Below are 26,287 nucleotides of genomic sequence, written 5' to 3'. Positions count from 1 at the left end.
ATTAAAATTTTACTTTTATCACAATGAAAGCACAAAAAATCAACAACTTCAATAAAATGCATAATAGAAAAAAGTCCGAAAAGACATGACGTAAGAGTTTTTCGTACACTGAAGGAATGTAACAAAAACAAGAAGATGTCTTTGTAAATGCTCTGTGGCTTTTTTCTTTTTTTATTTAAAGTATAATTAGACTTTGATCTTATTGATCATCCATTTGTTACTTAATTCCATAGCTATAGTTTGAAATAAATAAATAGTTCACTATAAAAATATAAAAAATACGTAACTGTGCTATTCTTAAATTATTTTAGGAATTGTATTTTATAAAAGATACCAACAGCTGATTGTAGTCTATGGTCACCTCTGTTTATTATGGCTTGTGTGGTATCTCTTTCTCTCTCGCTATGTTATGTTTCTGTCCCGCTCTCTCGTGTTTTCGCTTATTGTTCCGTCCGTGCGATGGTCTTCAATTTGATAAAGTTACGAAAATTTCGCTTCTTTCTGTTTTCCCCTGTGTTTAGTTTGTGTGTAATTTAACCCCAGGACTTGGATTACTGTGCTACATCGCAGGACGGACCTCACATAAGCAGGTAAGCAGCTATTACGCATTGAATTTGGTCTTACCAAGTGACATTATACATCTTTTTGACAACCTTGAGCTATTGAATGAAATAGGGTATCAATCAAATAGATTTTTATTTTCTTTGTTTGATTTTTGGCGACTACTTGCCTGTTTTGAGGAAATCTCCGCGGGTACTAGTATGATTTAGCACTGGAATGACTAACAACTTTCTCTGACAATGAAAATCTACAGCTGATGTTAGCTACCCACTAAGCAAAATGAAACAATTTCAAGTTCTAATAGGTTTCCAATGACTCCCACCAGTTTTTTTAAGAGTTTTAACTTAACCTACGTTTAACAAATGGTCTTGATAGTCCCATTATCATCAAATAGTACAGTATGCTTATCTGCATAGTCATTATTTTTAACAACAGGAATCAAATCTGATTCTTTATTGGATAATCAAGTTATGTCACAGTGTTATTGATTATATAGTAGGTACACCTGAAGGACAACGTTTTTAAATCAATTAACATATAATAAGGTTTCTGTAGTGCACATACATAATGAGAGAATATAAATAAATGACATCACATACGTAAGCTTGGATGACACAGTCGAATTGTGTTAAAATTCATGATATTTTTTTATTAACACACTCGTCTGAACACTTTTAGTTTAGTGGGTGACTCTCAACTAAACTTAAATACAGTAAGTATATGATATATGTATATGCACTACTGTGAGCTAAGCTAGCTTAAAACTGAATAAATCTTTCCCAAAATGGAAACAACAAAAAAACTATTATATCATTTTATTTTTATGCCTTTCTTTTTCCTTAAATAGTATTTCATTAAGAGGTTTTCTGTTAATATTGTTGTTTGTTTTGACTATATTAAGGACCCCTGTCGGGTATAGGCCTCCTCCATATCTTTCCATCTTTCTCGGTCTTTAGCCTTGATTAGCCAATTTTATTTTTTTTTATCATACTGTTTGATATAAAAGTATTACTGTATGCATGCACCCTCGACTTCATGTATGTTCCCATTTTTATATTATGTGCAAAAAAAAAAATAAGTATCATTTTAATTTTTTTCAATCATCTATCTTGTTCACAAAATTTAATGTGAATGGATTCAGAATTGCCACCTATAGAGGAGAACATCAGGCATACAAATACATTTACATTTTTGCCTTACATGGAGATGTTCGCTAACAATCAGTAAATTAATATTAAACATACTGTGGCAAAATCAAATACTGGGTGACCTGATTTTTTCAGAGCAATGAACTTTTATTTTTATTCACTGCAACAGTATTTATATAAATATGCACAGTAAACTGGCAAGTAGGCCACATCAATTCACAAAATAACAGCAGACACATTTATAACCACAAAATGTGGTTGCATTAATTGGTTGTAGGTCACACAATCAATTTGTCATAATAACTTAAATACCTATTGTGGTGAGTGGCGACCATACCTGTGTTAACTCTTGGCAGGAATACTAATTGAAGTTTATTATTAACAAATTAAGTGCCGAAAACCCGACTATTGAGTATTTTATGATTTCGTTCCCGGGCCAGACGCCCCAATAGTCAGGATTGTGGTACAGTCGCCATCAGATATATTGGAGCGGCCAAGGCGCTCTCAAATATCTGAGCACGCCTCTATTGTCAAGGCGTTAGAGTGCTTGTTCAGATATTGTGAATACCTTAGCTGCTCCTATATCTGATGGCAACTGTACATACTACTGCTTTATATGACGAAATTGTTGTGGCTTGGCGCGGATGTCTTATTTGGCTGGGTGGCAATGAATGTGTTAAAGTTTATTGATGTGATTGATATATATTTAAATATTTATTCATTTAAAAGTGTAAACAAGATCGAAGTGATTCCATAAGTGTTCCGTGAAAATTAGAGTAGAGTGCCATATTATGTCCATATAGCGAAAAATATGTGTTGTGTCTGATTCTAGTTAATAATGTAAAACATGGAAGATATTTCGATTAATTCAAATTACCCCGCAGTATAAATTGCCCCCCCTGCACCTTATATTAAATGTTGTTTTGTGTACTACAAAATCAGTACATTTGAACAATCGTTCCGAGATTGATGATAGGTCATTTGGTGTTGTAAACCTGTATGTTGACCTTGCCAAGATAAGATGCGTAGTGATGTGCGCGCCTCGTCATAGATGGCGCTAGTGGTTACGTAACTAAAAAAATGCTTTACACATCTATTATAATACACCGTGTATTATATAGGATATAGGGGTTGAAGGGTCAGCCAGTATGCTTTGACCTTGCGGAGATAAAAAGTTGCGCTGTAACCTTTAGAATAAGGTATGCCTTATTGTAACTTCGTCCAGAATAGTCTCACCTCGCTAGAAGCAGTGGGGACATTCAGAATTAGAATGACCACAGATAAGATAATTACTTGAGTTTTGACAACCCTAAATAGCCGAAAACATTAGAAAGAGTTAGCATGATTCGTCCCTGAATCGTTGTCAAACTTCGGTTTTGTAGAAAGTGTGCTTTCTCTACGGTAGTACTATTATTTATTCTGTGCTAGAAGCTAGAACAAAGACTTCACGTCAGGGCAAGGACACGACCAAGGACGTCTGTCCCCGATCAATGCCTTGGCTTCATGCCTCCCTGGTCCTGTGAGGGGGCTATGCAATAAGTTAGGTACTTAGGTATTTTTATCGCGAAGTATGAATGCTGTCAATTCTATTCAATTAGGTTTATACCTACCTGTGATTCCTGTGAATTCGGATAGGTACGTAAAGGTTAAGGTTAAAGCGTTCAAAGAATCGCCTGTGTGCGAGTCGGACGGAACCCTATTAAATGGAGGGAGGGAAAAATTTATATTCATTTTTTTAATATCTACAACCAACACTGAGAGAAAAGTACAACAAAAATACACTTAGAATTACAAAAATAAACTTAATCCGGGGACAAGGAGAGTTAACTAATAGGAACAAATTGACTTTTGCAATTTCTATTAGTTCTTGCAATTTCTTTTATCTGTTTGTTGAAATTATATTTGGGATTACTGAGCTGTTTGTAGAAATAAATAAACTTTACAGAAATAGTGAAACGTCCATAATTATTACCAAAACTTCATTTTTTCCCCCAGTACAGAACTGTTTTTTAATTCCTGGTGATGATTTTTCTCTCAGTGAAGTAGCGGTTCGCAAAGATATTATAGGAACTTTGTATTGTATGTGTTCATTCACCGCTGTTTCCTGGGTATCTATTGTCTAAAAAAAACCTCGAAAGGAAGGAAAGAAGAAACGCTTTTAGTTCTCATTATCCCCACCATGGACTTGGGACATAGTCAGGCGGAATGCCGAAGAGATGCATTAATCCACGCTAAAAAAAAGAACTACCAGAGGAAATGTCAGTATGCTGAGATTCTTACAAGTTACGCAAGGTACTTCACCCTAGCCATAGACTAGGAATCCTCTAGACCGAGTTTAGAGAAATTATTTCATGCAACCGATGATGCCAAAAATGCGGGGGTGCGCGGGACGAGGTGAGCGAAGTCCCGTGCCGTGATTGGTCCGTTCAAAGACACGGACGTCACACAGACACTTTCAACTCGAACATGGAGTAAAATTACCGTAAGCGTGGCAGAGGGGGTAGCGCGACTATGCTCAGTCTGGAGGATGTTTTGTCTGTGACCCTAGCTTAGACAGGAAGAGCATAATTGCGTTAATTACGATATTGTTATTGGGCTTATAAAGACCAGCGGCGTATCAGGCTGGCAATATAGATCGTATCTTGCAGGGCTTGTAATTTAAGTAGAAATGAATGAATGTCCTACACAAAAGTTTTCACTTGGTAATAGCAAGTAATAGCAAAGTTTGTTTAACCCTCTACCTTGAAACTTGCGCCATCGACAATAAGGTCCCTTTTCATAGATAATGCCCCATTTTAAGTCGAAAAACGCTCGACATGTTTCACTCCGTACCGGGGAGTGTCATCAGGAGCTTGCAAAAATTAAATTAAATTGCAGGTGTTGCGATCTAAGTAGAAAGAAATGAATGAATGTATGAATGAAATCACAGACATAAGAAATAAATATTTACTAGAGATCGATTCAACTAAGTACCTACATATTATCGTTTTTGTATATACTACGTGTTGTAGTAATAAGGGCCTGTTTAACCGTGGAAAGTCAACAGGTACATAATTACCATTCTGTCGCCATACTTAGCCGTGTCAAGGTAGCTCAGTGCCCATAAAAGTTATTTTTATCCCCTAGCCGTAGCCGGGCTAGCACAGGCTTGGCGCGACAGTATCTCGCGGCGAGATAGACTACCTGTCCCTCTTTTGTTAACATAATTAGAAAAAGACTGGTAGTTTATCTCGCCGCGAGATACTCTCGCGCCAATCATGTGCTTGGCCTACAGCCTCACTTACACCGAGACTGCTGGCTCACCCTCATAATCAAGTGATTATCATTACCTTTACCGATAAAATTTACATTTAAATGTATCTTTTATGTGACCTTTGATCCATTGTAAACCGCTATTCCAGAACCGCTACCGTCACATGGGCGTAAATTAAAAATGTATTCACTGTTCATTACTTTTCTATCAGTTTTTATATCAGTTGAAATTTACCAGTCGCTTTTCGGTGAAGGAAAACATCGTGAGGAAACCGGGCTAATTTTTTATTATACAATAGTCCTTGTAGTAACGAAACGGCCAAGCCAACCAAGCCACATATTTTGACATGGATAGAGTTTGTGAAGTGAAGTTAGGGCTTGTAGAGTTAGAAGCTTGGCATTACATGAAATCTGCTGATAACTTTTTGACAGGAGCCGTATGGCCTCGTCTTGGCAACATTTTACATGATAATGTTTTGGTGGGATCAGTTTTTCGGGTGATATCTCACATTTTACTAATCTAATTTCACTAATCTTGGTTCAAGATTGCATTCCCTACTGTTAGCATGTATACATACTTACGCCGCGTTGTCATGTCACGTGTCAAGTCAACCAGCTACTTCTCTAGGCGTGAGTGCCTGTGTCATAGACTAGGAATCCTCTAGACGGATCTTAGAGCAATTATTTCATGAAACCGATGCTGCCAAAATACAGGGGTGCGGGGTACGAGGTGAGCGAGTCCCGAGCCGTGATTGGTCTGTTCAAAGACACGGGCATCCCACAAAGACACTTTGACTCGAAAATGGAGTAAAACTACCGTATATTTATGGCAGAGGGGGTAGCGCTACAATGTTGTCTGGAGGATGTCTTGTCTGTGGCCTGTGTACATTTTAATGAACTTGTTCATTTAATATTTATGCTAAGTCAAGTGCCATGTTTATCAAAAGCTTGTAACTTGTAATACAAGTGGAAGTCCCTTTCTAACAAAAGCTGTCAAAAAGGGACTTCCGCTTGTATTACAAGTTACAAGCTTTTGATAAACAGGGCAAAGGTCCTAATTACAGGTAAACAAATTGCCTGGTGACCCGTGTGATCTGTAATCTTTAATCAGTAATCAGAGCATTATTTATGTTTATTTATTATCAATATTATCATCTAGTGTGGTATGTAAATTACATAATTACCTACTATTTTATAGCTGATTTGTATACAGTGCAAATATGTTAAGTTATTGGAACGAAGTTCCTTATCCGACGGTTGGCGGATGGGGTCTAGGCGAATATAAGTGTAAGATTTTGTCACATACCTATGTACAGTCACCGGCAATAATATGTGACTCTTCGATGCCGCAAAAATATGTGACACTTTCTTATGGCTCTACAAATAAGATCGTGTCAGATATTTTTGCGGCCTTCGTAGTGTAAAGTATTATTGCAGGTGAATAGAATCAGGCGTTACTTTGCGGAAATCCATATTAATTAAAACCAAAAATATTACTTTGCTAATCCCCGAAAAGCTAACGTGCTAGTCAATCAGTGCTAACCCGTTATACTTACCTGTGTATTTTTTGGTGGTGGTTTGTTGTATTTATTTGTGTATTTATTCTTGCGGTGGGAGCGGGAGGGTGGGAACATTAATTGCATGTAAAAAATATACAAGTAAGTACACGGTGTAACATGAGGAAACCGAATAATTTTAACCACGCATTTCTGAGGTCAAAAGAAGTAAAAAATGTAATATGAGTTTAGGTCAATTTCGCCAAAATTTTTTTTTGTCTTGTTTTTTCATTTTTATGAATGTATTTGTACATAAAAAATAAATGTTATTGGTAAACTTGTCACTTAAAATTGATTTTTACATTTTTTTTTCGTAGAACCTACTTTTTGCAAAGTGTTACTTGACACTTTTTGACATCTATCAATAAGGATATTTAGACTACGTCCCATAGCAGCAACATCGCCATCAAAAAGGCCTTTTACACTATGTAACAATAAAAACTTGTTTTTTTTTTAATTAATAATATCTCTGAAACTAGGCGAATTTCAAAAAAGTTTGGACATTTTTGTCTCTAAATATGATCAGGAATACGCTGTTAAAATTATTCGGTTTACTCATGTTACACCGTGTATAACGGGTTAGCACTGATTGACTAGCACGTTATCTTTTCGCGGATCAGCAAAATAATATTTTTGGTTTTAATTATTGTAGGTGACTCAACCGGTGGCTCTAGTAGAAATAATCAAATAATAAAAACCTATAATTTCATACAAGTTGTACTTAAATCACACCCTCTTTTCACGTGCGTCACAGTACACATATAGATTGCTTAAATCCTAACCCTTTTGAGGCTTTGGGCTTTGATTATGTTACGTAAAGACTCTATATATAAGATATTTTTTGCCCAACCACTCCAACCAGACGTCCAAAAGAACTCCACGTGACCAAAACTCGAACAATAACCCAAAAGGAAACCGTTTAACCTTTGTCAAATTTCTTAGTAAAGTTTTCACCATGGAAAACTTGTAGGTACTCACAGCAACGCTTCTTTGACCACTGGTAACCCCTATGGCTTTGAAATAAGGTATAAAAACAGTCCGGTACGGTTGACGATAGTACGCACGATATGAGGTCATTAACCTGATATTTCTATTTGTGACTGCGAGCAAGTTGCGTATTTTATTGAACTTATCCCTATCGATGTCGGCCTCGGGTTTTATGCATTACATAAATCCTGGACACAGACGTTTAATATGGTGGAGGTCGCATGTTCAATTGTGCACTGCAAGCCGGCAGAAACTTTTCCATCACCGCACCCGTTCATCCGAACCAGGGATGTAGCGAATATTCGCATCCGCATCCGCGGAACATCCGCATTATTTTCAACATCCGCATCCGCATAAAATCGATGCGGAGCATCCGCATGATGTGGATGTCGACCAAGTCGGTAACCGGAACGTATTAGCGGCGGCGCCGGCGGCGTAAGTAGATATGAGCGCCGATAGGCATTTAGCCGGCGGCGGCGCGCCGGTGAAAATCGGTCGGCGGCGGCGGCGAATCGGCGGCGTGGCCTTGAAACATCTTTGATTAATGAAAAAATAATTCTAACCAAAATTTTACCGAAAATACGTGTTTTGGCTGTAAGAAAGTTATAAAATAAGTGCATTTTTCAATTTCCTGCAAAATTTATTGAATAAAGGTACGAAAAACGTTTTATATACTATTTATACGGTATCGCGTGGCATTAAAGGCGGTCTTAATCTTGGCGGGGCCCTGGCGGGAAGATCTTTGCGAGGCCCTTATCTTTTGTGCTAAGTAAAAAGTAGCGGATTGACTGTAACAGGGAAACGTCTGGTCGAAAATCCAAAGAGTATCATGGACTAACCAATATCGACCCAACAAACCGATTTATGCCAAAAAATGAGGCCCAAGGCCGAGCTCAACCTAACACCGAAGACCTGAGTCCGACGCCTTTCCATGCGAGGCCAGAGGCTGAGCTGCAGATAAGCATACAGCTTAGAATCGAACGCCAAGTGTAAGCTTGGCTGACGGCCGAATGCGCGGAGCGCCGATTACGGCGCGCTTCTGTGCGAGGCCGAAGGCCAAGCTGCAAGAGAGCAGAGCTTGGAATTGAACTATTGGTCCAGTGTAAGCAAGTCCGAAGGCCGATAAAGACCGAGGCCATAGTGTTAAAGACCTAGAGCTTTCTTGCAGGTGTATTCGTGCGAAGTCAAAGGCCGTGCTGGTAGTGGAGCTAAGATCGGAGAAGAACCAATAACCAAGCATTTTAAAAACAAGGCCGAAAGTTAGGTTCCAAACAGGGCCGAAAACTTGGAGGTTCAGATAGCGGTACTTCTATGCGAGCAAAGCGAGGCCAAAGATTGGGTTACGAGAGAGCAAAGCTTGAAATTCGAACAATGGCCAAGCTTAAATGAGACCCGATTCTGTTTCCGATGCCTTCCATGCGAAGCCAACGGCCGGACCTTTGATTGTAAAAACGCTTAATATCTGAAATAAACCCCCTCTTACACCTTTTAAAGACATTCAACCATGCTTGCAATGGTTAAATTCGAGGTGAATGACGGATGAGCTAGCCAGCTGGCAAATTTAGTCATTTCGTTGCCCTAACACTAGTAGCGCGGTTACCAAACAGAAAATTTTCGATATTTCTGAATTATATGGACATAAAATACCTTTTGAATGTCTATAAGCTATTCAGACTGGCGCCGTTAAAGATCTAAACTAGATAAAATGTATATTATCTGATTCTGAAAGTAGTAGTATCTAACAAGGTCACGCCGATGCCACGCCGATAGCGCAGCGTCGGCGGCGGCGGCGCGAAAATTTTGTCGGCGGCGGCGGCGCGCCGGCGCGGCGCTCATATCTAGGCGTAAGTGCTAGGTAATTTCGTCATTATTTATAAGGAAATCATTTAGGTCCCGAAAAGTCGGCCAAGTTACTGTTTATTAAATAAAACGCACCTATATTCTTGTTCAAGTACTAAACGTTTCGTTTTTCTTAAATAGTAAATGCTTAAAATGTAATATTTTACGTTTTTTAAGTACCAAATCTTGACATCCGCATCCGCATCCGCGGATGTGAGGTTTTAAATATCCGCATCCGCATCCCTGATCCGTACACCCTACGGGACGGGACGGGTGTGTCGCGTACTGTGCGGTTTAAGATGTACATATTATTCAAATGTTGTAGAGTAAGTACCACTAGAAAATAATGTGCAGTTTCAGAGGAATTTCCTCCCGCGGACGCTCCGGCTGTGGAAGGAGCTCATCCTTGCTGAGGTTTTCTCTAATAGGGGCTTACAGTTGGGGTTCTTCAAAAAAGGAATGTACACGTTTTTTGGAGTTGCATCAGTCCATGGGCTACTGTGGCTGCCTACCATCAGGCCTTTATTACTTTTGAAAGTTTCAAAGGTAATACAAAAATCAAATTGAAATGGTATATGTCTATGTCCCGCAAACGAGTCGAAGTGGCCGGTGTGCTGCGGCGTTAAGTCCTCTGCATATCCTCAGATTTATCACCGGATAAACTGCACAAGTAACTCGTTCACTCTTGGTTGTAGAATCGTAAGAGCCATCATACAAAATTTCCTACTTTTTATTTGGACCTTGTTGTTTAAGTAAATTGGGGAGAATATCATTTGTTTGAGGAATAAATGAATGAAACAAAAGAAATGCTACTTAATTTGGTTTATGAAAGGTTTGCAACTAATATGTAGGATGACATTGTAAATTCATTGAGCCTTACGCGAGTTTAAAATCCTATGATATCCATTTCATATAGATGTCTGCGGCCGATCGTAAGATCAGGCAGATCGTAATGTTCCTGTGTAATGTTTTGACGATAGTCACATGAAACCAATATATATGTAGGATAGGTTCGTTAGGTTGCCTCAGATGCCCGAAGAGCAAACTGCCTAGAAATAGGTGCCCCGCGTAGCGGGGCTCCGTCGACTCAGGGAACGAGTTAAAGATTTTCACGTTTCACGATATGCCTAGGAATTTCACGTTATGCCTGATCTTACGATCAGCCGCCGACATATGTATTATGATCTTGAAATAGCATTTTGTTTTAGAGTAAGCAAATATGTTAGAAGTTGTTATTGCTCTGATAACTTATTAGGAGATAAAATACAGTTATAGACAATACACTTATATGAAGTAGTTATAGTTTATAGTATCCATTCGCACTTTCCTATGCCACAAGCGTACAATAATGTTTTTAGCTATTTTGTAAAGAAATTAATGAATTTGATAATTTTCAATATTTAGTTACCATAAAAAGCTACGGCAGCCATCTGCATGATACTACATTTTTAGGGTTCCGTACCCAAAGGGTAAAACGGGACCCTATTACTAAGACTTCGCCGTCCGTCCGTCCGTCCGTCTGTCCGTCTGTCTGTCACCAGGCTGTATCTCACGAACCGTGATAGCTAGACAGTTGAAATTTTCACAGATGATGTATTTCTGTTGCCGCTATAACAACAAATACTAAAAACAGAATATAATAAAGATTTAAATGGGGCTCCCATACAACAAACGTGATTTTTGACCAAAGTTTTTTTCGTTTTTTTTTTGCATTATGGTACGGAACCCTTCGTGCGCGAGTCCGACTCGCACTTGCCCGGTTTTTTTATCTTTAAAACGTATCTAAATGATTCGAGACGCCAAGCCACAATTCTCGTTTTCACAACGCGAATATTTTACCGTTCTGTGTCGGATATTTGAAAGTCAAGACCTGCTCACATTTTTAGAAAATACTTTTGAAAACTAAATTTTATTTTAAAAAGTAATGCTAATGGATGGCTTAATTGTGAAAATATACGCCCTTTATAATAAAATATTTATAAAACTGTTAGGTGTTTATAAAACAGTAATTCTATAAACCTAGTTCGCATAACTATCGGAATAATGTTAGGTTGTCACTCATATTTTTAGATACTTTTGAGAAATAAATTTTATTTTAAAAAGTAATGGATGGCTTGTGAAAATATACGCCCTTTATAATAAAATATTTATAAAACTGTTAGGTGTTTATAAAACAGTATAATTCTATAAACCTAGTTCGCATAACTATCGGAATAATGTTAGGTTGTCGATAAAGGCCGCAAATCGCCGCTTTCGACTATAACTGTCTCCTATTTCTCGCTCCATTGCCTATTCCAGTATCAGATCTATTGACAATTGGCTGTACATCGGAAAATATTACACATTTAGTTGATATATAGGCCAGGAAATGAATGCTCAAAAAACGTTGTAAAGGGAAATGCTAGGAACACAATTTTTGACTCCGTAACTTTGTTTGGACTAGTTAGGAGGTGAACATATCAAAAGTCCCCGGCTGTAGCCCCGGATAAATGAGACCTTCTTTCCCCCTCTACCCCCCAGCACCGGGGCTACGGCCGGGGACTTTTGATATGTTCACCTCCTAACTAGTCCAAACAAAGCTACGGAGTCAAAAATTCTGTTCCTAGCATTTCCCTCTATAGCAATAAGTGCTTGGCCTAATAGTAAATGGGAGTTTTCAGAAAAAATGGTACCATTTACTTTTTTAAATCGTAGGAGTAAAACTACTAATAAATAAATTATCTTAGGCGTGATTATTTATCAAAAGGAATTTACTATTTTACAAACAAATTATTGCAGTGGCAACATTGTCTTACTTTTTTGGTCCCGAATTATGTTTTGCACTTTAGTAATCCCTATTTTCCCGACCTCTGTATTAACTTTACATATCCCCGTGTCATAAGTTATCGAGTCGTCACGAATCGCGTGTATATTTACTTGTTTGCATATTATTGGCATCACGTGCACACTTATCCTTCCAACGCACAAGCTTTTCGCTTCACTGACCAGTTAAAATTAGTCTCCAAACACGAATATTTCATACGGGTGTCAAGTTCAAGTTATAAAAGTTTTATTCTGGAATGGTTTTTGAAATAGACGTCGCCAGGAAAACGTGACGGAAAATGAATAACAATGTTGTAGATATAGGCATTGTTGTTTTATAGATGTTACCTACTTAGTAGGTGTCATCGTTGGCTTGCCATCATATCATTTAGGTACTTAGGATCGATACAGAGTGTGGTGTCCATGTCCCCCTAGTGTACCGGGTGGAACTGAACGATGGGCTTTTATGCAAACGGAGAATTGTTTAGGCTACCTACTTTATTTTTCACTTATTAATCACGTTTATCGGCTAGTCTGTGGCCATGAGTAAGCCCATTCATAAAAAAAAAAATACTTATGTGAGGTACAGTTTGTTAAATATTAGGGCAAAATCTGCATGTTTCAACCCTAGCAAGTAGCAGAGCATCTCACTTTCGAAGTGAAGTGAGGTAATTTTGAAAATATCTTTTAAACTAAAAGTACTTTCTACTGTTGCATGTATTTCTACTATCATGGATGCCTTGATTAGCGCTGCTGTACTGTGAGGGTTGCCAAAGTATGCAGTGTTTCTCGTTTAGTATATATTAGCGATTTTCAGAGTTACCCCGATGTCGAAGTTAACCCAATGCGAGGTGTAATTCGAGAATATCATTAGGTACGTACCTACGACTTAAGATTTTAACGCATGGTATCCGGTTTAACAATGCAAGCAAAAAAGTTTGCATGTATTGTAGAATTATCATCTTCAACAATGCGAAATATGCATTTTACACAAACATTAACATTGGTTTTTTGTTCTTTGTCAAGTAAAATAACATTTTTTTACTCTACGTATATAGTAAAAACCGAACAAGCCTCTGGGATTACCAGTGCTTAGTTTGACAAATTGCTTCCTGCTGTGACATTCGTTATACCTAAGTTTCACGTTTTAATATTTTACCATATTATATTCATGAACGTCACTTTGTATCCTCCTGACAAATGGGTTTCTAAATTTGCCAGCTTAATTTTAACTGCTAAATTGACAGAGTCGCTTTAGTGGCAAAACAGTCAGTCGCGAGTCGTCAGGACGGTATAGATATAGTTTAGCTACGTTTGTTTGTGTAGACATGAGTAGAGATATTTTCTTTACCTTTGAATCCATTATCCGAGTAACCTGTATTTCGTTTCGAGGGTTACGGTCTAACATACTACATATTATAGTGGCAGATAAATTACTCTAAAATCCTAAGCTTTATATATCGCCCTAACTCTTTCTCGTCTTTGCTGACTGTTCAGAAATACGTACACACCTCTTTAGAATATACTTTTACTACTTCGGTATGCATTATTGATTTCGGAAATTGCAACTTCACGCTTCATTACACCAATTATCGTGTCAAGTATTGGGATTGATATTACGTTATAATTAATACGGTGATTATTTGCATGGCGGGATACTAATGCGTGTTAATTGTTTCTTTTTATATGCATAAGGAGTTTCCTGTTGGTTAATTTTATTTTATAATTGCGTTTAGCACGAAATATAAGATTGCTACACGTATGCGCTAAAATTTATTAGTAAATTGAATATGATAGGGCACGGTTTCCAATTTCCAAACATTTTTGTAGTGCAACTTCCTTTACAAGTTTCTAAATATTTGAGACTCTTTTTAAATGAAGATATTTGCACGTAGATCAAGATTATCTTATATAGGTATGTATAGCGAGCGATTTTCGGCGTTCTTGCATGACACGTTACCGCGACGCAAATGCACTTTGGTCACCCCAGGGCTCTAGGATCATCATCATCATCATCATCATCATCTCAGCCATAAGACGCCCACTGCTGAACATAGGCCTCCCCCTTGGACCTCCATTCGTACCGGTTGGAAGCGACCCGCGTCTTCCGGCGGCCTTAACAAGGTCGTCCGTCCATCTTGTGGGTGGACGCACACCACCACATCTTGCATCGCATCTTGTATGGTGGCTCTAGGATAGGGCATGTTTATTAAATGTTTAATAAAACTGTCACGTAGGTAAAGGTAGCTCTTACCGTTTATTTTCGCTACTCAACAATGAAGGTCTAGGTTCTTCTCGTTAATATCCCAAACTGTAATATGTACATACTTAATATTTTTGTGGAATATTGTGTCACGTTTTATTTTAATGTTAATGGGGGCGTTTCTCTAAATAAAGGAAATATTTTCTTTAGCTTGCATTGCAGTTTCATTGACTCGGATCATTTCGGTAAACAAATTAACTTGTTTGTTTGTTTACAAAATGGCCTCGCGCGTGCATCTGCGCACGCGCCCTTGTGGCAATAACCTTGAATTCCGCGAATTGACCGATTTTCGACCTTTTGCTGACGACGTAAGGTTTATTGTTATAGCATTTGATATTTTGGTTGTAGTACGAGCTTCCTCGTAAACATGAGTATGATAAGAGTCCTTTTAAAGATGATAATGATAAGTCCGAGATTTATTAGTTGTAAAAATGGTAATTATACAGTGTGTACAGTCAAGTGTAAAAATATGGTAGCACACATCATACTCAAAAATATGTCCCATAGCTCTTATATCAGCGAATTAAGAACCATGGGACAAATTTTTGAGTAAGTTATATGCACCCATATTTTTACACTTGACTTTCGAAGGATTACTAATGCCAAAATAGATGCAGTAATCGCGGCTTCCATCAGCTTGTTGATCTAAGATACCTAATCTTTAGAATATTTTCTGCAAAATGTGCTAAAAAGTGAAACGATTCCGTAATTTTTTATGGGAAATTAAGTCAGCATAAGTTTAAATTCCGAATTAAATTTAATTCACCCGACATACGCTCAATTTTTTTCTCAAAGCTTATAGCTTCGATTGGTTATCGTTTATAGCTATTCTTTGAAATGGTATATTTCGACTTCGTAAAAATGTTACTGCTGACAAAAATGTGGTCCCTCAAGAGACGCCTTGTCTGTCATTTTCTGTACAAAACCGTCAGTCGATTTTGGAGGGGGAGGTGCATGTCAAATGTAGGTATGGCTATTAACGTAGCGTACAAATAGCCATGTCAGATAAACGTCAGTCCATACAAAAAAAAGTATGCACACTTGTGCAAGGTTTTCGGCAGAGGGGTAAGCTCTTAAAGGCGATTCCGGTTACCTTTTGAACGCCACGCGTATCGTGCGCGCCGCGTCATCGTCAACCTTGCTGAAATGCACGAAGATACAATTGATATAAATGCAAAATATTGATCAAAATAAAATTAACAGAAATATTGAAAAATATTGAAATATTAAAAATATTGAATATTGATATTGGGCTGTAGCCACGCGCGTCAGTTGACGTCTTTGGCGGTCAAAAGGTTAAATTATCAGCTTAGCGTTTGATTAATTATTTCCCTTGTAAATGAGCACAAACAAAACGTTCCCTTTGTCACGTGCACCGCGGCACGTAATGCAGCCAAAAATACTTGCTATAATTAAAGTCCTCACAACTGATGTTCCCATCCAGAGCAGTGGTTATGAGGAACCAGCATAAGTAGAGCCTAGTCAACCAGTCGTGTTGTTACGCGACTTATTTTGTTAAATAGTTATTTTGTTAGGGCCACCATTTTTCACCGTTTCATCCGAAGATCAGCGCTGGAAGTCATGTTGAGATTTTGTGGCAGTTTCTCCTTTATCATTTGTCTTTTTTTTATAATTTTCTCCTTTGTTTCCGTGTTTACTATTACTACCTAAACTATTTCTTCTTACTCTTATGAATGTAGAGTTCGTCACTTTTGCTAGTATCGACTATGAGCTTGAAGCGATGGTAATGTCAACTGCGGAGGCGCCAGACATCAAAGCATTTGCTGCCGCTGCGTCGTCTCATAAAACTTGCAACCAATATTTGAATGCCTTTGTTTTCTGATATCCTGGTGGAGATTTGGAAATACATACTTACAGTTTCTTTTTATTATTGTTATTTAATCACCACTGGGCCTAGGGCAAAGCCATGTACCAATCGTTTATAAAAACGACAATCGAAACTTAAATTATGTATGAAAATCGTTCACATCTGTCATCCCGATAAATACTCTTGGCTTTTGCCGGTAAATGCTTGTCATGTTGGCTACGCCCCCTGGGTTACTCATAGTGACACTAATTATCAATTGGCGTTACGTATACCTTTGTATTCATAATCGAAATGTAAACAGTGGAATCGTATAGCAACTGAAACTGACCTCTACAATCGTCCACTATTAACTAACAATTCATACTTACACCTTATTTCAATTATATAAGGTCCACTATTAATTAAGGAGTTTTGCTGTACACTGCGGTCATTTAAAAATGCCGTTTTGCATGCGAACGCCGCCTATTTATAAATCTGCGCACACGCATCGCTCAACTCTGAATTAAAAGGGAGTAAGTCTAACAGTGATCTTATAAATTACAGTGCCTTTTGAATTTGGGCGGATGCGATTTGTTCTCACGACTTACCGAAAGCATCGAGCATACTTCTTACGGATTGCATTCTTAGTATGGACTCAGGACAATAGAATTAATTCTTGGAGCTAAACACGGTGACCCGAGGCATTTTGAGCCGATGCGACCTTCAAACATGTAAGAAAAGAGTGTTCAACGTTCCCTCCGTCTTATTAAAGGCTACGCTACGCACTTGCAACCCCTCTGCAGATTCTGTCACTATGCCTGTCACTTTCGCACTTACATACTTGTTAGAACGTGACAGGCATGGTGATAGCTGATAAAAATGCGAGCGTGCTACGGTCGCTGGTGTTCATGGGGGTGCAGTTGTCCATGGGCGAATGTAAAATGCACTCCATCAGGCGATTCGCCTGCTCGTTTGCCTCCTATAATATAAGACAACATTCGAAGAGAAAAGGGGCAGAGGTAAAAAAACAACATGGATGGATAACCTTAGGATTTGGAGTTCGCCCGGAATGGACACTACCACGCTAGGCAGAAAGACTGCGAAATACGAATAGAGAAGAGCTCCGGACTGTGGTAGCCGATATCCGTGAGATCATGGCACCTGGGGGGCTACCGTGAAAACCGGAATTTGCAAATTGCGGGGATCCTTCTCTTTTAATCCAATGAAGGCGTAATTAGAGTGACAGAGAAAGATCACAACATTCACAACCCCTGAAGAAGAAGCAACATTCTGTTGGTTTTGTAAGCCACGCTGCCACGCTTGAAAGGCGATCGGAACAACGGGCGATGCGTCGCATAAAAATACACTGCGAATTAGCCGAGCTGCCGTAACTGCATTCCGCATGACTGGTTCGTTCGCTCGTACTGACACGGCTGGACTTTCTGGATGTCTTTCTCTTGAACTGGTACTGTTACTGTCTACTTACGTATAGTTCATAAACAAAGTCATGGTTCATTTATTAGTTTAATTTGTTATCAAACTTTAGATAATTATATGCTTTGTTAAGAGTCACACGAAGCTATGCACCCATACGATTGAAGTCAGGCTCTTTTTGAAACGAGTTTTTAATATAATATGAAAGACACGAACATTCGAGTAAAATATATCTCAGAGAGAGATCTTCAACTAACTCGTCCATTTAACATTTTAATTTTCTAGCTTCAACAATGTAATAGGTACTATTAAAATCAACTTGACTTGAAAAGTTAGAGATTTTAAATAAGATAGCGTAAGATGACGAGAAAACGTTTGACATTGTAATGAATGAAAGATCTTACGTGAGATAACCAACGCAACCAGGCGGACATGAGAAATCAGAAGTTGTTAAACGATTATAACATCCTGCAAAACGTTAAGTACCAATCTCTTAGGCAAATATGATTAGCGTGTCATCACGGCAACTTATAAAACCAGAGCCAAGTGCGAGTCGGACTCGCGCACGAAGTGTTCCGTACCATTACACAAAAAACGGCAAAAGTTTTTAGTATTTTTGTTGTTATAGCGGCAACAGAAATACATCATCTGTGAAAATTTTAACTGCCCAGCTATCACGCTTCATGAGATACAGCCTGGTGACAGACAGATGGACAGCGGAGTCTTAGTAATAGGGTCCCATTTTCACGCTTTGGGTACGGAGCCCTAAAAAAACAAGAATTGGACACTAAAGAAAGCTGGCCCCTTCTCTAAACTACTTCGACCGTCATCGGCCAACTCCATTGACATAATATCATATAGCCCATATACAGTTATCAATTGTGACAGATGTGACAAATCATTAAGACAAAGTTTTCTCATTCAGGCATCAGGCACTAAAAAGCGCATTATTTTAAAGAATTTATATCTGTTGATTAATCATCATCATTCGCTTGCCCTTATCCCATTCATTTGGAGTCGGCACGCACAGCATGTCTTTTTCTTCCATACCTCTCTCTCGCCCGTCACCTCGTCATTCACTTGCGTTAGCTTCATATCATCTCTCACACAGTCCATCCACCTATTCCTCGGTTTTTCTTTCGTGTTAATTCCCTCCACATTCATTCGTAATACCTTTCTCGTCTCATGACTTTCATCCCTCCGTACCGGATATCCGATATCCGGCCGTACCACGACCATGAAGAGTTATATTACAAAACTCTATAAATTGTGCGATGTTACATTATTATATATCAACACTGTGTACAAGAGCAACATGTGAAATGTTATCTTTGTATACAAATAGATAAGATAAATCAAGTTTTATTCAACGTTCATTAAACATGTTTGACCTTGCTGGATGTTCGCTTCAAGGGCATCATTTCATTACTTTATTTATCATTATCTTCATGAAATACTTAACTACATATATTTACTACTTCAGTGGCTGTTTTGTTTCATAATTTGCCATGACCCTTGAAGTCAAGACCATGGTGTATTTGGTTTCGTCAATATTGTGACAAGAACTGATACATACAATAGTTTCGTTGTGAAATTTTGTGGACAGAAAGGTAGTTTTCTAATTTTCTTTTTAAGGGACTATTCTTTGGGCCCATTGATTATCAGTCCGCCGGATGATATCAGCCTGTTAGTTGTTCGCAGCTGTCAAATTTTGCGTTTAACTGACAGGCAGATATCGTCCGGCGGACTGGTAATCAGTGGGCGCCTTTAGAAAATATTAGGTAGTCCATTATTTGTGGACACTTCTCCATCGCTACTAATATTATAAATGCGATGCGAATGCGTTTGTTTGTCATTGTCACCTCTTCACGCTTAAACCGCTGAACCGATTTAGATGAAATTTGGTATGCCGTATATTATTCATCAGTAAGTAGTTTAATTTAGCTGCTATTTACTGCCATAACTCATTCCCTGGGTGCCTAGCCAAGATGACAATCGTTGAATTAAAATTTCAATCGAAATTTAAATAATGTATGGAAATAGTGACTTGTCTTTCATCTCGATAAATTTTTGGAACGAAGTTCCTTATCGGACAATTGGCGGATATGGGGCTAACGAAAACCCGTCACAACCTCACAACCCATACGATTGAGAAAGAAGGTGAATGAGGATAAGGATGAGGACAACATAACATAACATAAATTAACATATATAAGTTGTCACCACCGTTTCATAACTTCGTTCCAACCGAGTGTTCCAATTTTTTGGATTCGTTTGGCGTTTATCCATGTACAATTATCATATTGGCTAAGAGCGGTTTCGCACTACGTCCGATCCGAATCCGATCCAAACCCGTGAAAGTATGGTCCGTAGTAGCCGTAGAACTATTTCTATGGTGAGTTCCGCACTAGATCCGATCTCCGTCATCCGATTTCATTCCGTCATTCAACGTGTGCGGTGCGTAACTTACCATAGAAATAGTTCTACGGTTACTACGGACCAAATTTTCACGGGTTCGGATCGGATTCGGATCGGACGTAGTGCGAAACCGCTGTAAGCCTACAGAACTGAACACTCTAAGAAACAGTTATCACTTTGCGCACGTGTCTAATACATACCTACGTACTTTCAAAGCAAAACAATGACTATCTAAACTTACTAAGGGATCAAGATAAATGGATTAAGGGTACACATATCATTATCAATAACTATATCACGATAAAATCCTACGCCGCAATTTCATCAATCATCGATCTGTTTTAATCTTTAGGTGACTAAAATATTTTCACCACACCAGCTCGGAAAGGCTTACTTTGCACTTCAAGAACTGATAGCAAAGTTGCATTTTATTCACATGGGAGGCAAAGTAATCAAATGCAAATTTTGAGTTGTTTTCTTATGTTGGCTGGTAGAATTGACTTTCAAATGATGATTATGGATGATAAATATTTAATAACATTCATTTGGATTTGATTTGGTTTGATTTTGTTTGATATTTTACATTTAATATTTGCCTCGGGGTTGGTGTGGTGAAAAATTTTGTGTTTCACTCGGGGGCAAATTTTGTTTAACCCTCGTGCTTTAAAACCCTCGCAACGCTCAAGATTCCATTTTTCAAACCACTCGCTACGCTCGTGGTTCAGTTTTGGAATCTTTCGCTTGCTCGGGTATCAATATTAGCACGAGAGGTTAAACAACAACTTTGCCCCCTTGTAAAACAAATAACTATTGTTTTGGTTCTCGTAACGGGCCTAGACGCAGTCTTTGTTTTGTTTTTTTAGTTATATTATTGACAATAGAATGATATAATACTAAGACAAATATTACGTAATGTGCTTTATAATGCCGCTATTGTACACCTAAAATCTCGAAGGGTATTAACAATAGGCTATTCTATTTATAAATATTGGTATAGCTTCGATAGCCAAATGGTATTTTTATTTCTTGAAAATAATATCACTTAATGCAAAGAAAAATTGTAAAAAAAAGGAAATGATACCTATAAGTGTGCGCCAAAAAGGCAGCCGCTTTATAATAGCAATAACAAGGTAACTATATAATACATATTAGAAAGAAACGTCAAATGTGCAGTTCTAACTTTTCGCCGTTATTACAAATTTAACACTTGTTTCTGCTATAGTGTCGTCACTCACGAGAAAAATCCGCCGGACGGTATCGGCCTGTCAGTTAGAACAAAATTTTGACAGTTCCGAACAACTGACAGGCTGATACCGTCCGGCGGATTGTTAATCAGTGGGCCCCTTTAAAGTGTGACTTTTATCTCTTTTGCCACCCTTGCGTGTTGTACATGGTTTGTATCCCACTTAGACTGTTTGCGCCCCGCCTTTCAATAACCTATGCAGGTATAAAGAACTGAAAAATCCAAGTGCAGACACTTGGAGGAGGAGTATGTTAATTACAGATAACTCGGAGTAAAGATAATTAACATACTGACATAATCAGTGTCCATATTTCATTATAATATTTGCATTGTAACAATGTTATGTCCGTTTTAAGGGCGCCAACTCGCGAACAGAGAAACGGTAAACGTTTTTAATTGCCTTTAAATGGGCATCTGATGCATCATTGTTGATTCATCTCATCGGCTACAAGTTTTCTGTTTGACCCTTGGGCTATTCATAAATTACATCGGATGATGGTAGCATGCCGTAGGAGGAAACGGGGTCATTCGAAGCATGATTTTTGGATGATTTTAGGGGGGGGGGGGGTGTTAAAAAACGATGACGTAATTTATGGGCAGCCCCCAATGGTTGACTGGTAGAGAATGCCTTAAGGTATTAAATCCGCCATTTGTACATTTTTTAATCGTGCAATAAACTGTAAATAAAAAAATATGCTTAAAGCTGGCCATACACACTAGGGTAATGCCTGGGTACTTTTGCCAACTTCACAGGCTAGATAATAGGTGATGCCTTACGTCTAGCATGGGCCTAAAAAATAACCTTTCGGAGCCCTGGCTACTACGCTATTAGGCTAGAAAAGGCTCGACAGATCCAGTTTAAATCGCCCTCAAATTTCAGATAATCATCACTAATCTCGAGGTCACCTTTCTCTGGACCAGAACTCGCAATGCGAACAGTTCTTGGCCCAGGACCCTGAGCCAGTTATTCTAATTATACCAAACCGAGCATTCGCACCCGATCGCCCACTCGAGTGTCAAGGTCCCCGCGAATGTCACTGTATTTGCAGCTTCAGTGACCTTGGCTAATTCAGTACTGTTTATCGACGCCCATCGCTGGGTCATTCAAGAACGTTTTTCAGTGTTTCGAGTGCTTTAGCCTCTACGATGAAGAAGATTTTGATTAGAAATGTGATTAGCGAGAAACTTAGCTAAAAAAGCGGCCAAGTGCGAGTCGGACTCGCCCATGAAGGGTTCCGTAACAGCAAGTAACATAATGCGGTTTACGGTTTATGACGTATTAAAAAAAAACTACTTACCAAATCTTGTTCAAACCAATTTTCGGTGGAAGTTTGCATGGTAATGTACATCATATATATTTTTTAGTTTTATCATACTCTTATTTTAGAAGTTACAGGGGGGGGGGGACACACATTTTACCACTTTGGAAGTGTCTCTCGCGTAAACTATTTAGTTTAGAAGAAAATGATATTAGAAACCTCAATATCATTTTTGAAGACCTATCCATAGATACCCCACACGTATGGGTTTGACGAAAAAAAAATTTTTGAGTTTCAGTTCTATGTATGGGGAACCCTAAAAATTTATTGTTTTTTTTCTATTTTTGTATGAAAATCTTAATGCGGTTCACAGAATACATCTACTTACCAAGTTTCAACAGTATAGTGCTTATAGTTTCGGAACAAAGTGGCTGTGACATACGGACGGACAGACAGACAGACAGACAGACAGACAGACAGACAGACAGACATGACGAATCTATAAGGGTTCCGTTTTTTGCCATTTGGCTACGGAACCCTAAAAAGCGGAAAACATAAACGGTGTGCCTACAAATTTGTACAGTCGAGTGTAAAAATTTGGGTGCATATAACTACTGAAACACATGTCCCATAGTGGCCATAGTTCTTAATTCGCTGACATAAGGGCTTTGGGACATATTTTAGAGATGATGTGTGCACCTATGTTTTAAGACTTGACAGAAGTTTTATAGGCTGGTTTTCATTTTTCTAAATGCGAGGCACTTTGGGGTTGAATTAGATAGCAGAGGGCCTACCGCGAACACCGAAGTTCGTTCGGGCATCAATCGCACGTTCTCTGTCCGGGTGCCCCCAATGTGGGGTCATGAAGCTTTTTTTCACAACTTCCCCTATAGGTTCACAACTTCAAAGTGAAAACACACTCGGATGTGTGACTTTGTCATATCATTTTATACGGGACAGGTTAACGTGTACTCCAATAAAGGCGTAATTAGAGAGACAGTAATAGTCGGTCGAAATTCACGAATTTCTATTTTCGCAGTTAAGGCCCAGATGTAATATTCTGTTAAGGGGCCCACAGATTACCAATTCGTCGGACGATATCAGCCGGTCGGTACGGAGCTGTAAATTTTTAAATTTTGCATTTAATTGACAGACCCGTGTCGTCCGGCGAACTGATAATGAGTGGGCCCCTTTAAATTTTAGAATCACCCGCTTTTCTTCTTTGCGGGAGGATACCATATACCAGGATACCAGTTTGATACTTTGTCGCTTTAATAACATTACAGAGCCACCGTTCGAAATTACCAGAGGAGTTAAAATGACAGGGTACTAAAATATTAATAACTATTGGATACTTGCAGCTTGCGGTGCATTGAGATGTTATTTTTATGGCTTTCTGTGTCTACAAGTACTTACGCTTTCAAGACGATTCTAGTTTTTATTACTTTTTAGGGTTCCGTACCCAAAGGGTAAAACGGGACCCTATTACTAAGACTTCGCTGTCCGTCCGTCCGTCTGTCCGTCTGTCTGTCACCAGGCTGTATCTCACGAACCGTGATAGCTAGACAGTTGAAATTTTTACAGATGATGTATTTCTGTTGCCGCTATAACAACAAATACTAAAAACAGAATAATATAAAGATTTAAGTGGGGCTCCCATACAGCAAACGTGATTTTTGACCAAAGTTAAGCAACGTCGGGCGTGGTCAGTACTTGGATGGGTGACCGTTTTCTTTTTGCATTTTTTCCCGTTTTTTTTTTGCTTTATGGTACGGAACCCTTCGTGCGCGAGTCCGACTCGCACTTGCCCGGTTTTTGACCAAAGTTAAGCAACGTCGGGCGTGGTCAGTACTTGGATGGGTGACCGTTTTCTTTTTGCATTTTTTTCCGTTTTTTTTTTGCTTTATGGTACGGAACCCTTCGTGCGCGAGTCCGACTCGCACTTGCCCGGTTTTTTTATAGCAGAAGATAAGAATCTTAAGCACATTGCCCTTCATAAGTAACGGAATGCTTCTCATTGATGTAATAATTGTAAAAAAAACATTTAAGACTTAAACCTTGTTTTCATATCCCACATAGGGGAAAATTTCCAATAAGTTCTTGAAGTCTCGGAAAATTCACAGGTAAATGTCATCTCCCCTTCTTCCTCTTTGCTTCAACTCTCTCTTCTATGATACTTTTGATAAATTCGTCATGTTGTAACCGTAAACGGTGTCCAAGCATCTTTCCTCTTCTGTTTTATATGGTTCTCAACCAATCCTGTCACGGTGCCGCATTGGCCACCACCACATTTCGGTACAGTCAGCAGCAGAAGTTGCTAAGCGGGACAGGTGTTCAAAATGATCTACGCGACTTTATTGTTGAGAGAATAAGAGCGTGTCAAGGTAATTTTGAACACCTCGCCCGCTTTGCAACTTCTGGTGCTGACTACAGTGTTATGAAATGAACCTCATGCCTGATGTGGGAAAAGGCTTACAAATTGTCAGTTACCAGTGTGTACGAAGCAAAATACAAATATTCTCCCTAATTGGATACGGTGTGAAGTTATACGTATTCATGTCACTTGTTATCAAATGCGTGAACAAATCTATGGCTTATGTTGGCATTTTAGTGATAAGTGATGGCATTCGTTCCTAATTACCAACCTACAATACCGCGTTGATAGTGTAATGTAACTAGTAGTCATGGAATGTAACATTATTACTATTTATTACTTTGAAATGAATAGTGGTTCACTTTAGTTTTCCTTTTTTTTTTATTATTATGAATGGGCTTACTCATGGCCACAGACTAGCCGAGGCGTAGACGTGGCCTACGATGGAGCGAGCTCGCCCAGAAGGTGCCTGTTCACTCTTGATTTGAAGGTTGCCGGGTTATAAGAACACGGAAACAAAATAAGCGAATGAGTTGAATTTAACATAAAAATCGGCCGTGACAATGATATGAGGCATATGGCACTATTAAGCAGCTTTAATACCGATAGGTGTTAGCGAAATTTTAAAATCTTTGTGTAAATAATAAAAACCGGGCAAGTGCGAGTCGGACTCGCGCACGAAGGGTTCCGTACCATAATGCAAAACAAAAAACAATAAAAAAAAGCAAAAACGGTCACCCATCCAAGTACTGACCACTCCCGACGTTGCTTAACTTTGGTCAAAAATCACGTTTGTTGTATGGGAGCCCCATTTAAATCTTTATTTTATTCTGTTTTTAGTATTTGTTGTTATAGCGGCAACAGAAATACATCATCTGTGAAAATTTCAACTGTCTAGCTATCACGGTTCGTGAGATACAGCCTGGTGACAGACGGACGGACGGACGGACGGACAGCGAAGTCTTAGTAATAGGGTCCCGTTTTACCCTTTGGGTACGGAACCCTAAAAATAGCCATCTTCAAGGGGCGTCTAGATTTAGGCGCGTTATAGGGTTAGCCAACTAACTCGGAGTTAACATTACAGTTTAACTCTGTACCGTTTAACTCCGAGTTAGTTGGCTAACCCTGGAAAGTACAAGTGGCCCGGCGAATACGCCTCGGATGCGGCGAATATACGTAATCGACTAGAGAGCATTGCATTGTATCGCTTGATCTGAACGCCGGCTTTGGAGATATTATAGATATCAATACCATTCTGAGTCAGTATGAATATTTCTATATTATTTGCACAGTAGTATGTAGGTACTTAACTTAGTATTTTATCTGCCTCCACCTGACACGATA

The 26,287-nt window shown here is 38.7% G+C and overlaps 1 protein-coding gene across 1 annotated transcript in view; it reads left to right on the top strand.

Moving 5' to 3' along the window:
- The first annotated feature begins 420 nt into the window (after positions 1–420).
- LOC134674338 (myotubularin-related protein 4) overlaps positions 421–26,287 on the top strand; it is a 133,797-nt gene continuing 107,930 nt past the window's right edge. Inside the window, exon 1 of the mRNA XM_063532384.1 lies at positions 421–590. The gene's annotated coding sequence lies outside the window, so the exon portion shown is untranslated. The remainder of the gene's footprint in view (positions 591–26,287) is intronic.

This window comes from Cydia fagiglandana, chromosome 20 (assembly GCF_963556715.1).
Source record: "Cydia fagiglandana chromosome 20, ilCydFagi1.1, whole genome shotgun sequence".
NCBI classification, from domain to species: domain Eukaryota; kingdom Metazoa; phylum Arthropoda; class Insecta; order Lepidoptera; family Tortricidae; genus Cydia; species Cydia fagiglandana.
This window is presented reverse-complemented; position numbering and strand designations above follow the sequence as displayed.